Here is a 15031-nt window from a genome sequence, read left to right as displayed (position 1 = left end):
TCACCCAAAGTTATTTTCCATGTGTTCAAGCAAGATGGTGGGTATTGTCTGCAAGGGTTCAGCCTTCCTTTTTCCTCTTAAGGCTCCATGGTCCCAGCTTCTTCCAGTCTCAGTTGTAGGCTGGCATAAGGCTTATCTCTCTCCTTAGGGCTCATTTCTTTTCAGGCTCAGCTACTCTGCTCGCTTCACAAGGTCAGCTGTAGACTATCAGGCTCCTCTCTCTTCCCAGGGCTTCTGCTGTGTCTAATGGAGCTTTCTCTGTGTATCTACTTCTTTGCGAGTCTGTTTTATCAGCTTGATAAGGGAATGGGGACTCAACCCTGCACACCCTAATGACTTTGTCAAATCAAAGCTCTAAATCTTAACATAATTTAATCTAAGACATCTCAGCTGAATCAAATACAATCAAGGGTATCAAGCTCAGAGGAACAGACCAGTTTACAAACATTATCAAGCATCCTTTTTGGAATTCATAAAAATTTCAAATTGCCGCAGAGGCCATTATACATTTTATCAAAACCCATAAAATTGTCCAGGGCAAAGTGTAAACTATATGTAAATTCTAGTCCTTGGTTAGTAGCAGTGCTTCAATATGTGTTCATCAACTGTAACAAATATACCACATTAATGAAAGATGTTAATGTGGGAAAGTGTGGGGGGGATATATGGGAATCCCCTATATTTTTTATGTAACACTTATATAATCTAAAGCTTCTTTTAAAAATAAAATAAAACTTAATTTTCTTATGTTGAACCAACCTTGCATACTGGGATAAATCCCAGTCCATCATGGTGTACTTCTTTTGGTGTGCTGTTGGATTCAGTTTGCTATGTATTATGGTGAGGATTTTTGCATCTATATTCATTACAGATATTGGTCTACAGTTTTCTTTTCTTGTGGTGTCTTTATCTGGCTTTGATATGGGAGTGGTGGCCTCAGAATGAATTAAGGAGTATTCCCTCCTCTTCAATTTTTTGGAAGAGTTTGGGCAGAATTGGTTAAGTCTTCTTGCAGTGTTTGTTAGCATTCTCCTGTGATGCCATCCGGTCATGAGCTTTTCTTTGTTGGTAGGATTTTGATTACTGATTCAGTCTCTTTACTAGTAATTAGTTTCTTGAGATCTTCTATTTCTTCTTGAGTCAATGTAGGTAATTTGTATTTTTCTAAGAATTTGTCCATTTAATATAGGTTATCTACTTACAGTCATGCAGTTGTTCATGGTATCCTCTTAATAGTCATTTTTATTTCAGCAGGATTGGTAGCAATGTCCCCTTTTCATGTCTGATTTTCATTATTTATATCACCTCCCCTCTTTTTTCTTTGTCAGACCAGCTAAAGATTTGTCAATTTTATTGATTTTTTTTCAGAGAACCAACTAGGTTTTTTTATTCTATTTTTTGTTTTTTTCTGTTTTTGTTTTCTATTTTATTGTGGTCAGAGAATATACATTGTATGATTTCAATATTTTTTAATTTATTGAGACTTGTTTTGTGACCCCACATATGATCTGTTCTGGGGAATGAGCCATGCATACTCAAGAAGAATATATATTGCAATGACAGATACAGGCCATTATATATCCTGTCATAACCTACAGAATTGAGTGGGAGAGAGTATAAACTACAGTATAAACTATAATCCATGCTTAGTGGCAGTGCTCCAAAATATGTTCATCAGTTGCAATGAATGTACCACACTAATGAAAGAAGTTGTTAATGTGGGGGAAAGTGGGAGTTATGGAGAGTGGGACACATGGGAATCCCTTTTTTTTTTAATGTAACATTTTGTGTAATCTAGGTATGTTTTGAAAATAAAAAATATATTGAAAAAAAGAAGAATGTATAATTTGTGTCCATTGAGTGCAATGCTTTATACATGTGTGTTTGGTGTAGTTGATTTAGTGTATTACTTAAGTTCTGTATTTCCTTATTGATCTTTTGACTAGATGTTCTGTCCATTGTTGAATGTAGAGTGTTAAGGTCTCCTACTATTAATGTAGAACCATTAATTTCTCCCTTCAAATCTGTCAGTACTTGCTTCATATATTTTGTAACTCTGCTGTTAGATATTACACCTTTTTGTCTTTGTCTCCTTGTAGCTGTTTTTTACTTAATATCTATTTTATCTGATATTATTGTAGCTACCCCATCTCTTTTTTTGGTTACTATTTGCATGATCTGTTTTTTTTCCATCCTTTCACTCTCAGCCTACTTATATTTTTGAATTTAAGGTGACTCTCTTGCAGACAGCATATAGTTAGGTCAGCCATTCTGCCAATCTCTTATTTTGACTAGAAACTTTAACCCGTTGTCACTACTGATACTGCAGCGCTTTCTTCTGCCATTTTACTATTTAGCCTTTGTGAGCCTTATACCTTTTTTGCCCTGCAGTTCTATTAATGCCTACTTTTATATTTATTTGTTTGTTTTTTGTAGTGTATCATACTGAGTACCTTCTTTTTTTCTATCTGGATATATTTTTCATCTGTTTTCCTTGTGGTTACCATGTGGTAAAATTTAACATCCTAAATTTAACATCATATTTGGTTTGATCCCAACTTAACTTCAGTACCATACACAAGAACTTTTTGTATACCTCTTGTCCCCCCCCCACCTTTTTGTTGTACTTGCTACCACTTATATTTTTGGACATTGTGTGTCTGGAACCATATGTTTATTTTTACTTCTTATGCATTTGTCATTTTAGCTCCTTTGGGAAATAAGTGGAGTATACCAAACAATACCCCACAATAATACTGGCATTTATAATTACCCAAAAGACTTCATGCAGATCTTTATTTCTTTATGCCACTTTTAACCACTGTCTAGTGTCATTTCCTTTCAGTCTGAAAAATTCCCTTTAGCCTTGCTTGTAGGATCGGTCTTATGGTGATGAACTCCCTTTGCTTTTGTTTACCTGGGAATGCCTTGATTTCCCCCTTATTTCTGAAAGAAAGTCTTACTGGATATAAAATTCTCCATTGGCAATTGCATTCTTTCAGCACTTTAAATAATTCAACCCACTGTCCCCTTGCCACCATGGTTTTTGATGAGAAATCAGCACTCATTGTAATTGGGACTCCCTTGTACATAACACATTGCTTTTCTCTTGCAATTTTCAGAGCTTTCTCCCTATCCTTTGCATTCAATAGTGTGCTTAATATGTGATGGGGTATATTTTTCTTCATATTTATCATGTTTGGTATTCCCCGGACTTCTTGGATGTTTATATTCACATCTTTTGCTAAGCTTGGGAAGTTCACTGTCTTTATTTCTTTAACTACTCCTATGCTCCTTTCTCTCTTTCTTCTTTTTCTGGTAAATAATGCATAAATTGGTGTGCTTGGTGGTGTCCCAGAGGTGTCTTAGGCTGCTTTTGTTTTTTATAATTCTTCTTTCTGCTTCTCAGCCTGACCCATTCCAAATTTCTTGTCTTTGACTTCATTGATTCTTTCTTCTGCTAGCTCCAATCTGCTCTCGAAACCCCCCTGGAAATTTTTCATTTCAGTTATTGTGGTCTTCAACTCCAGTAGTTGTGTTTGGTTCCTTTTTAAATTTCTCAGCCTTTACTAAAATTCTCATATTGCTCATTTATTGTTTTCCTGATATCCTTTTATTCTTTCTCTGTATTTTCCTTCATCACCTTGAGCATTTTTAAGATTTTTTTTTAAGTCTTTGTTTGATATGTCCACATTATCATCATCTTTGTTGGTTTTTTTCTGTACTTTTATTCTCTTTCTTTGAATGGGCCATCACTTCCTGTTTCTTTGTAGTGTACTCTTTTGCACACTGTACATTTTAATATCTGAAAATGTTAACTCTAGGATTTGTTCCCTGAGATGTCTATTTCTTGTTATTGTAACTAGCTGGTAATAAGACAGATTTTCTTGAGCTTTAGCCTTTTTGTCAGGAAAGTCTGCCTAATGCAAATGCAGCATGCAGGATTTTCCCTCTCTTTCCAGTCCTGTGTTTTGTCGTGGGCTTCTGTTCATTAGTTGTCTCCCCTGTTAAATGCAGTCTGATTTTCTCCTCTGTTTTGTAGGAGGCAGCCCTCCCTCTCCCAGATGTTTGAAGATGACAAGATTTTGCCTCAGTTGTCTGCCTCTATAGTTTCTTATACTTCTTTCCTTTTCTCAAGCTACTTTTGCCTGGAGGGGAAATTCTGGGAGGATGTGCATGCAGAAAGTACTTTCCCTAGGTAGTCTTTCCCAGCCAAATAGGGAACCACAGAGAGGGGGAAGACCGGCTCCAAAATGCCCTGGGAAGGGAATCAGGAGGGGTGCCAAGAGCTTCTTCCCCAAAGTTGAGCTTTTTTGCCTCACAGCAAAAGCAGTTTGTGGACTAACTGTTCCCCACAACCCTGAGGAAGCATAGATACTTTAAGTCTTCTCTGTGGCCTTTGTCCAGAGCGAGTTGAAACTGTGGCTGCTGCTTCCTTTGTGGTTGGTTGAAACAATGGCCATCCTCAAAGCTGGGTCCCAAGCCATCTGGAGTAGCTAGTCGAAAGCGTGATCAGCTGTCAGCCATGCCCACCCCTGGTCTTGGGGAAGGCAGATTTTTATGTCCCTTTCTGTCACCAATGAGCTAGCCAAAAGACCTGGTCCCCATGGAGGCCTGCTGCAAGAGTAGAGAGTGAGCCCTGTAGCTGCTGCACGGAGAGAGCAATTTCCCATTCTTTCACCATAATTTATTAGCCTTTTCCTCTCACTCTTCCTTGGATGCTGTACAGTGTTCTGACTTTTAGAGTTTCAAAATATAGTTGCACCTCATTTTATGTGACCAGTGCAGTCTAAGACCCTTTGTGTAAATTGAAAATCAAACATAATAGTGAACCCCATTATTAAATATTTCTTACACAAACATACCTATCACACATTTTTATAAATAAAGAAAATAAACACTCTAGTAACACTAAGTAAAATTAATCATAGTCTTTCTGTTTTTTAGTTGCCAATTATATATATCTGAATTCATTTGTATGAGTTCCATAAAACAAGATCCTACTGTAGTTGTTTCAGATAGTTCCTGTCTATTAGTTGTTCTGGGGGAAGGACTGAGTCCTGGAGCTCCCTATTCTCCCATCTTCACACAATCACCCTCCCTTTGCTCTTTGGTATATGGAATTTCTGCAACATTTTCTTTTACCCTGAAGAAGCATTTAATTTAATATTTTATGAGAGATTTATTGGAAAAAATGAACATTACATTTAGTTCAGTTTAAATGTTCAAATACATAAAAATTTGCTTTATACATTACATTCTCCATTTTGTTTATGAATTGTGAGAATTATTCTTTAACTACTAAATTAAAGAATGCTATTCCAAAATGTTTCAAGTCTTTGGAAAGTGGCATGTAACTTACTTTGTAGTATAAAAAGTTGACTTCTGAGAAAATGTAAGTAATAAAAATTTTTGCATTTCCATGAAAGAACAAAATTGGCTTCAAACATAGTAAAAGGTGCATTATTTAATAAGGCAGCAACATTCTCCAAAATATGTCTTTTAAAGTAAAAACATTTTCCCTTGAAATGATGATTTTGAGTACACATTAGTAAGTTGTTAAATAATGTATAGCTATTATGTCAAAATTGCATCAGTTTAAAACCAAATTAACCAAGAAGATGAAGATGTAATGTATTACCTAACTTGAAATTAGCCAGTAGCTTTAGCTTTGTCCCATAGTAAATAACCTGTTAAATTTTTAAGCATTTGATTATTTGTATTTTTTTTTAAAGTTAATTCTTAGTTTAACCAAATCCAAATCCATTTGTACTCTAAATGTCAAATGTTTCCTCTTAATTATTCTAATTTTAATTGTAGTATTGCTAGTTTTAATAATGAATATTTGTTAACTTTTTAGCTCAATTTTTTCCACAGATCTTGCCTCTTAATCTTCAAAACAGTAGTATTATTAGATGCATTTGTTGTTACCTCTCTGTTTTGAATCTCTAAGAAGTTATTTACATTTAAAAACCAATAAAATCACTTTGTATTGTTATTTCCACAAGTGCTAACTTACAATTTAGCTCAAAAATTATCACTGAGGCTACTCTAAATACTAATACTGTCTTTTATGAGAATGGCTTTTAAACATTACTGACTGCATTTTAAAATCAATTTAACTATTTTCTATTTTGACTTTTTTGTTGGTGGTGTATGTTGTTTGTTTTCCCTTTTTCGTTTACTTTTTGTGAATTGTTTGATGGTTTTTGGCCTTTGGCAGTGGATTTTGACTAGAGAGTAGCAGTTTATGAGTTCTATCACATTTACCTAATTTATTTTTCATAAATCATTTTTGAATTAGCATATTAAAGTTGTTACCTTATACTTGACTCTAGCGTAGCCATTAAATACAATTTCCCATATATTAATAGATAAAGGATATATGGCTACAAAAGTCAGTAACTAATGCAAGTATCATTTGGAAGAATTTGAAAGTGGAAAAAAGAAAAGTATTGCCATCCAGATGCCCTGTTATCTTTTCTAGAGGAACCCTCTGTGAATGTACAGATTTGTTCACTGAAAAATATCCACTGGTTCAAACTAGAAATTGATGGAGCAGGCATTATACCTCAGAGCCTCAATTGTTTGCTCTTAAGTCTTGGCAAAGTTCTATAATCTAACAAGGCAAACAAGCCTTCTCTTTGGAAAAATAATTATGTCAACCTAAAAAATGAGATTTTTGGATGAAAGGTAACTAAAGCCAGCCTTTATTTTTACCAAAAAAATATGTTTAAGTTTCTCTGATTTTATCAAAGAATTTAGATAAAAATATTTTAAAACACATTTTGAAACATATATATACTAGGTGTCTTGGAAGTTTATAGTAAAGCTAGTTACTGTCCAAACAACCAGAAGAATAAAGAAAAGTACCACTCAGTACTATAAGCATTTTCTCCAAACTCACTTTATCATTCACATGATAAATCTTTATAATTTCTCATTATAAGTCTACCTCAGGTCATTTTCTGTGTTCCTAAGAAATATGTTACATATAATTTCTTGAGAAAACATTTGTGCAAGTCTTTCCACTTAATTGTTTCCATACTTTGCATTGGCTTACTACTACCAAATATGGTAGAAGTGCACTTGTCTGGAACAATCTGTACCTTATTGTTCTGAGAAGAACTCAAAGTATGGAATCATTTATAAAATACATATATACCTTAAACAATTTATTTTAACTTTATAAGTAAATGTTCACGTATTCATCATTCTTTTGATGTAGAGCTAAGACCTCTCCTTTAAGTATGTGTGGGTTTGCTGATTGCAGTTCTTTGACTTCTTTCTTTCGTTTTTTCATAAAGTGAAACTACATTCATTATGCATCATCTATGATTTCTGCTTTCAATTTCTTTAAAATGAAACAAGTCCGTAAAAATACTTTCAAAGTAGAATTCTTCTAGATTTTTATTTGTTCCTGAATCTTTTACAGTTAGTTCACCCACACCTAATTTGATGGCAGTTTTTTGTCTTGTGAGTGATTCTATCATTTTTTAATAAAATTTTATTGGCGTATAGCATTCATAAATGAATGTACATAAACAATAAGTATATTGTAAAATTTGTGAATTTACAAAACAAACATGCGTATATCATCATACACTGTTCCCCATATATCTCCCCACCACCAACACCTTGCATTGTTGTGAAACATTTGTTACAATCATCAAAATATTACTACTAATTATAGCTCATATTTTCCCCCAACCCACCCAATTATTAACACCCTAATTAGTATTTTGTATTTGTTATTGTTCATGAGAAAACATTCTCATATTTGTCCTGTTAACCACAGTCTGTCTCCACCACCAGATTCCCTGTGTTATACCGTCCCATGCTTTGTATAATCCATTCATAGTGTATACTCAATGGCTCTCATTTTCATCATTGACTTGTGTGTCTTCACCTCAGTCAATTTTAGAACATTTTACTTACTCCAAAAGGAAAAATTCCATAACCCCTTTTACTCCCATCATTGTCCCTTAGAATTGAAATAATTTCTTGCCATTACTGCAAAATGTTATAATATTACTGTTAACTAATGCCTGTAAGTTACATTAGTAGTAATTTTCCCATGTTATCAACATATTAACACTTGGTAAGAGAAGAGCATTCTTATATTTATACTGTTAACCACAATCTTCCTCTACCACTGAAACCACTATGTTATACATTCCCTAGATTATTCTCGTTTCCTTTCAGTTGACATTTATGTCCACAGGCTACCCTTTTCAGCCACAATCACATTTATAAATCAGCAGTGTCACTTATACTCACCGTGATATGTTACTCTCAACTCTATTCATTTCTTCACTTTTACAATTAACCCTATTAATAATGCTACCTACATTAAGCATCAGCTCCCATTCTCAACCCACACTATTTTTTAGTAACCTATACTCTAGAGTTTACCTCCATGAGTTTACTCATTGTATTTAGTTCATATTAGTGAGGCCATACAGTATTTTTCCTTTTGTATCTAACTTATTTCATTCAACGTAATACCCTCTAGGGTCAGCTGTGTTGTCATATGCATCCCGATTTCATTTCTTCTTAAAGCTGAATAGTATTCCATTGCATGTATATACCACATTTTGTTACTGGTTAATGGACATTGGGATGGTTCCACATTTTAGCAATTGTGAATAAGGCTGCTATGAACATCGGTGTGCAAATGTCAGTTCACATCTTTCCTTCCAGGTCTTCTGAATATATTCCTAGTAATGGGATTGCTGGACCACACAGCAGTTCTATATTCAACTTCTTAAGGTACTGCCAAACTGTCTTCCATCAAGACTGTACCATTCTACATTCCCACTATCAGTGAAGGAGTGTTCCTGTTTTTCCACATTCTTTCTAATGCTTGTAATTTTCTTTTTTTTTAATTTAATACTGGTCATTCTTTAAGGTGAGAAATGGTATCTTATTGTAGTTTTGATCTGCATTTTCCTAATAGCTAGTGATGTTGAGCATTTTTTCATGTTTTTTTGGCCATTTATGTTTCCTCTGTGGAGAAATGTCTATTCAAGTCTTTTGCTCATTTTTTAATTGGGTTGCTTGTCTTTTGTTTGTTTACGTTGAAACAAAGACATAGTCTTTATTTATGTACAGATACATTTCCCAGGAAGGTAGATTTAAAATCACAACTTCCTGGGGCACCTGATTCCCATGTGATTCTGACAAGATGGTGGGAAGTGAGGTGAGGGGCTGTGTCACAGCATCAAGGCACAAGAATCTCACTAATGACGAGCTGGGCAGGAAGAAGAGAGGAAGAGAGAGGAAGGGTTTTTGAGGGAAGAGTTTTGAGAAGGAAGGGAAGTAAGACCTTGGTGAAGGAGGCAACATTGGCAGCTTAGGAAGAGGTGTGTTAGCTTCAGATGATAAGATGTTCAGGGTTGCCTGTGCCAGGCATTCCTAGGCCTGTGTTGGCTCAGCTGGGCCTCCTCCACAGGGTGATGTTGCAGTGGGAGGAGGGGTCATTGGGAGAACCCTGGGGCCTGGTACACATGTGGAAATAGCAACCAAAGTTGGGTCCTGGCTGCTTCACTGTATGCATCACACATGGATCCCAGTGGCCCCACAGAGGGGCATGGATGAGAGGCCCATAGCACAGACCTCCAGAACAAGGTCTGCACTCCTCATCCTTGGACTCAGAAGCCTTGACCTGCACTTCTACCACTGTAGGTGTTGCCTCCTCCTCTTGGGTCATTGGGGTCTTAATGGGCACCCATTAGTGGCAGGTTAGGATGTTCCAGTTCTGCAGAGGCTTGAGGATGGCTGGAAGATACCTCAAAGTAGCTCATCAGGATTTTCCGGCCTCTTTTGGCCAAAGCTTGGGTGAATGCACTCGGGCTTTATTTTTGGCACATCTGTACCTGGGTTTCATTGCCAGGCTGCAGTGCTGACTGCGCAAACATAGCTTCTTATTCAAGGTAAACTAGGAAGTGAAGGATCTTGAGCTGGGTGCCTACAAACTCAGGAAGGAAGCAGGTGCACAGCCATCCATCCACTTGTACCCTGAGTCCTCTCCAAAGCATTGCAGATTAAGTGTGTCCCAGTAGTCACTGGGGCGTTGGGCTGTGTTCAGGTCACCCAGAATGATTACATGGCTGCCAGCTGCCAGGAGGGCTTCTGTTCAGATCCATTCTGAGTGGCAAGCAGGCCAGCAGGCCTTTTTCAGCAGCCACAGGGGTAGCGCTGTCTTTACAGAAGGTGGCTATGCCAAAATAGCCACTACTGTTGTGGCTGAAGCTGAAACAGAAGTTATAGACCTTGATGATAGCCAGGGTTTCTGTCAGCACATTCCCACATACATTTTGATGGCTAATCACAATGCTTGCCAGCCCACACCCAACCTAGCTGCAAGCCAGCCTATTTTGCTGGGTAGCTTGTCTTTTTATTGTTCAGTTGGATAATCTCTTTATATAATGTGGATATCAAATCAAAACCTTATCAGATATGTAGTTTCCAAATATTTTCTCCCATTGAGTAGGCTGCCTTTTTACTTTCTTGGCAAAGTATTTTGGAACACAAAAGTGTTTAATTTTGAGAAGGTCCCATTTATCTATTTTCTCTTTCATTGCTCATGCTATGGTGTAACGTTTAAGAAACTACTACCAGGAAGTGGATATGGCTCAAAACAGTTGGGCGCCCACCTACCACATGGAGGTTCCCAGGTTCAGGTCCCAGTGCCTCCTAAAGATGAGCAGATGCCACAGTGCCACAACAAGTTAGATGCTGCACCCACTGCAATGAGCTAGACACTGCACCTGTCTCAGCTTGCAGACACCTAGGCAAGCAGATGCCACAAGCCAGCAGACACCATGGGAAGCAGATGTGGCTCATGCCTTTGGGCACTCGCCTCCTATGTGGGAGGTCCTGGGTTTGGTTCCTGGTGCCTCCTGGAGAAGGCAAACAATGAGCAGAAGACAAGAGAACCATCTGGGGAAGGGGGTGATACAAAATAAATAATTATATAAGTCTTAAAAAACAACTACTGCCTACCACAAGATCTTAAAGATGTTTTCCTATATTTTCTTCTAGGAGTTTTATGGTTGTCACTTTTATATTTAGGTCATTGATGCATTTTGAGTTAATTTTTGTGTATGGTGTGCGCTGGGGGTCCTCTTTCTTTATTTTGGCTATGGTTATCCAGTTCTCCCAGCACCATTTGTTGAATAGACTGTTCTGGCCCAGCTGAATGAGTTTGATAGGCTTGTCAAAAATCACTTGACCATAGATGTGAGGGTCTATTTCTAAGTTCTCGTTTCAGTTGCATGGGTCAATCTGTGTATCTTTTCACCAGTACCATGCTGTTTTTACTACTTTAGCTAAGTAATACACTTTAAAGTTGAGAAGTGAGAGTCCTCTAAATTTGTTCTTTTTAAAGATATTTTTGGCTATTCTGGGCCCCCGACTCTCCCAAATAAATTCGATAATTGACTTTTCCATTTCTGCAAAAAAAGGCTGTTGGGATTTTTATTGAGATTGCCTTGAATGCCCTTCCATTTATCTAAGTTTTCTTTGATTTCTTTTAGCAATATTTTGTGGTTTTCTGAATACAGGTCCTTTATATCCTTATTTAAGTTTTTTCCTAATTATTCTTTTTGTTGTTATTATAAATGGATTTTTAAAAAATTTCCTCTTCAGTTTGCTCATCAGTAGTGTATAGGAATGCTACTGATTTTTGCATCCTAATCTTGTATCTGACCAATTTGCTGAACTCATCTATTAGTTCTAGTAGAAGTAGCTTTGTTGTGGAATTTTCAGAATTTTTTAGATATAGATCATGTCATCAACAAATAGCTGATGGGTGCCTTTCATTTCTTTATCTAGCCAAATTGCTCTACCTAGAACTTCTAGCACAATATTGAATAACAGTGGTGACAGTGGGCATCCTTGTCTTGTTCCTGCTCTCAGCAGGAAAGCTTTCAGTCTCACTGTTGAGTACAATGCTGGCTGTGGGATTTTCATATATGCACTTTACCATGTTGAGAAAGCTTCCTTCTATTCCTGTCTTTTGGAATATTTTTATCAAGAAAGGATGCTGTATTTTGTCTAATGCCCTTTCTGCATCAATTGAGTGGATCACGTGATTTTTCTTCTTTAGTTTATTAATGTGGTTTATTACACTAATTAATTTTTTTGTGTGTTGAAAAACCCTTATATACCTGAAGTAAAACCCACTTAATAGTGTGATGTATAATACCTTTGGATTTGGTTTGTAAGTATTGTAAGTTCTTTTTTGTAGTACCTTTTTTTTTTCATTTAAAAAACAATTTATTGAAATATATCATTCATACATGAACAATAAGTGTGTATAAAATAAACAATAAGTGTACAGTGAAAGTTGTGAACTTACAAAACAAATATGCATAACATTGTACAGGGTTCCCATACATCATCCCACTGCAAATACCTTGCATTGTTGTGAAACATTTGTGTCAAGTTGTGAAGGCATAGCATCAAAGTATTACTACTAACTATAGTCCATATTTACATTTGGTATATTCCCCCCCGACCCACCCTCATTTTTTTTTTGTTCATAGACCATACAGTCCATTCAAAGTATGTAATCAATGGCATTCAGTTCAATCAGAGCTGTGCGCTAACACCCAGATCAACACTAGAACATCTTCATTACTCAGAAAAACAAAAAAACCCACTACCATAACTATATGATAGCACTACTAATTACAGGTCCTATGATGTAATTTCACCATTTCTATTCATTTATAAACATTTTCAAACAACTTTTTACCAGTGCTGTACAGATTAAACCTCAGATTTCCATTCTCTAGCAACATTCTTATTCTCTGATGATTTATATCCTAGCTATTAACTACATAAATTCATTATAGCGAACTCATACAATACTTGGCCTTTTGTGCTTGGCTTGCTTCACTCAACATAATGTTCTCCAGGTTCATCCATTTTGTCATATGCTTCATTTCTTCTTACAGCTGAATAATATTCCATCGTGTATGTATACTGCAATTTGTTTATCCATTCATCAGTTGATAGACACCTGAATTGTTTCCATCTTTTGACAATTGTGAATAATATCACTATGAACATCAGTGTGCATCTGTTCGTGTGCCTGCTCTCATATCTCCTGGATATATATATACTTAATGGTGGTATTACCAGATCACATGGTAGATTTATCATTAACTTCCTTAGGACCCGCCAAACAGACTTCCACAGTGGCCGTACCATTCTACATTCCCACCAACAGTGAATAAGCATTCCTATCTTTCTACATCTTCTCCAACACTTGTAGTTTTCTGTCATTTTTAATAGTGATCATTCTAGAAGGTGCGTAATGATATCTCATTGTAGCTTTGACTTGCATTTCCCTAATAGCCGGTGATGGTGAACAATTTTTCATGTGTTTTTTCGCCATTTGTATTTCTTCTTTAGAAAAATGTCTATTCAGGTCTTTTGCCCAGTTTTTAATTGGGCCATTTGTCTTGTTATTGTTTAGTTAGCCTTACACCCAAAAGCTCAAGCAACAAAGGAAAAAAAATAGATAAATGGAATCTTTTTCATAGTATGTTTATTTGGTTTTGTTTTTAGGGTGATGTTGGCTTCATAGACTGTTTGGCAGCATTCTTTCCTCTTCAATTTTTGGATGCATTTGAGAAAGATGGGTATTAGACAGTTTTTGAATGATTGGTAGAATGACCTGTGAAGCCATCTGACCCTGGGCTTTTCATCTTTAGGATTTTTTGTTTTTGTTTTGGTGATAGTATTTTGCTCTGAAATTTACACCTTTAGTTGCACAAACTCTTTGTTTTTTGGGATGGGCGTTGTTCATTGTCATCTTGTTCATTTACAAGTCCAATGAACTAGAGAATGGGTATTTAACTCTGCTGAGATTTGGGGCTCAGCTGGCATATGAACAGACCTAAGATTTAAGTTTCTGGGACATATATTTAAGGAATATAGTTCTACTTATAGGTTCAAATAAAAAAGGTAGAAGGGCCATGTATAGGGAAATTATAAATGAATTAAACTGTTACACTGGGGAGAATATATTCCAAAGAAAAGTTCACTGATAGAGTGCCAAATTCCTGAGATTTTCTGTCTTGGCTATAGTGTCTAGATGTCTCTAGACCCTTGGTAACCCTGCTGTTTGGGGCACTGTTTACTCTGACAGTCAATCAGATCCTGCTGAGACATGCATAAGCATAACCTCTGGAATGACCTCCTTATTAACTTTGAAATCTCTTAGCCAAAGCTCTTTATTTGTACTTAATATTTCCTCCTTTTGGTCAAGGTCTTTTTCCAAATATATCAGTAGTTGGCTCTTGGTAATAATCCCTCGGTACCAGGGAAGCTCATCCCTGGGAGTCATGGCCCATGCTGGAGTGGGGTTGGGGGTGGGGAGGGAAAGTAGCACATTTATATGCTGAGTTTGGCTTAGAGAGAGGCCACATTTGAGCAACAAGGAACCGTTCAGGAGGTAACTCTTAGGCAATATATAATACTAAGCTAAGTTTCAGTTTCACCAGAGCAAGGTTCATAAGTACAACCATCAATAGCAAGGGCATGGTATAATGATCTGTCCTCCTTCACTAGACACTGCCCATGTACTCAAGGGATTCTTGCCGGTGTGTTGGAAAATGCAGCAGGACTTTCCAGGATGGGAATTCAGTTTTGTTTCAGTTATTGTGTGGGTGTCCACCTACTAAGATAAAGAGCCCCATGATCACTTAAACATATTCATATGCCATAGAGGCATGCCCCCAGTACACCCCTTCCCACACATCCCCCCATCACTGACACCCCACACCAATGATCCTCCCCTGCCACAGTTGTGACCTTTCTGTGATCCAAAACCTCCCAAAAAACCAAGCCAAAAAAATAAATAAAAATAATAGTAAAAATAAATACCAAATGAAATACAAAAATAAAAAGCAAAAAAAAAAATTTTTTTTGAATTGTGTCTTTTATCACTGTAAAGATCTGTTGTCTTTTATGTACAGTGACAGTTTCTTCTGTATGTTCCCCTAGTGTCTTATTT

General features: G+C 36.5%; 1 protein-coding gene and 1 pseudogene across 2 annotated transcripts in view; one reads left to right on the top strand and one right to left on the bottom strand.

Annotated features, from left to right (window-relative positions):
* SLC35A5 (solute carrier family 35 member A5) overlaps positions 1-15031 on the top strand; it is a 46930-nt gene that overhangs the window by 23036 nt on the left and 8863 nt on the right. The gene's annotated exons all lie outside the window — the stretch shown is intronic.
* Positions 9434-10040, bottom strand: LOC139438790 (DNA-(apurinic or apyrimidinic site) endonuclease 2-like; annotated as a pseudogene).

Source organism: Dasypus novemcinctus, chromosome 4 (assembly GCF_030445035.2).
Source record: "Dasypus novemcinctus isolate mDasNov1 chromosome 4, mDasNov1.1.hap2, whole genome shotgun sequence".
NCBI classification, from domain to species: Eukaryota; Metazoa; Chordata; class Mammalia; order Cingulata; family Dasypodidae; genus Dasypus; species Dasypus novemcinctus.
Note: the sequence above shows the minus strand (reverse complement) of the source record. Positions and strands in the feature narration are given on the sequence as shown.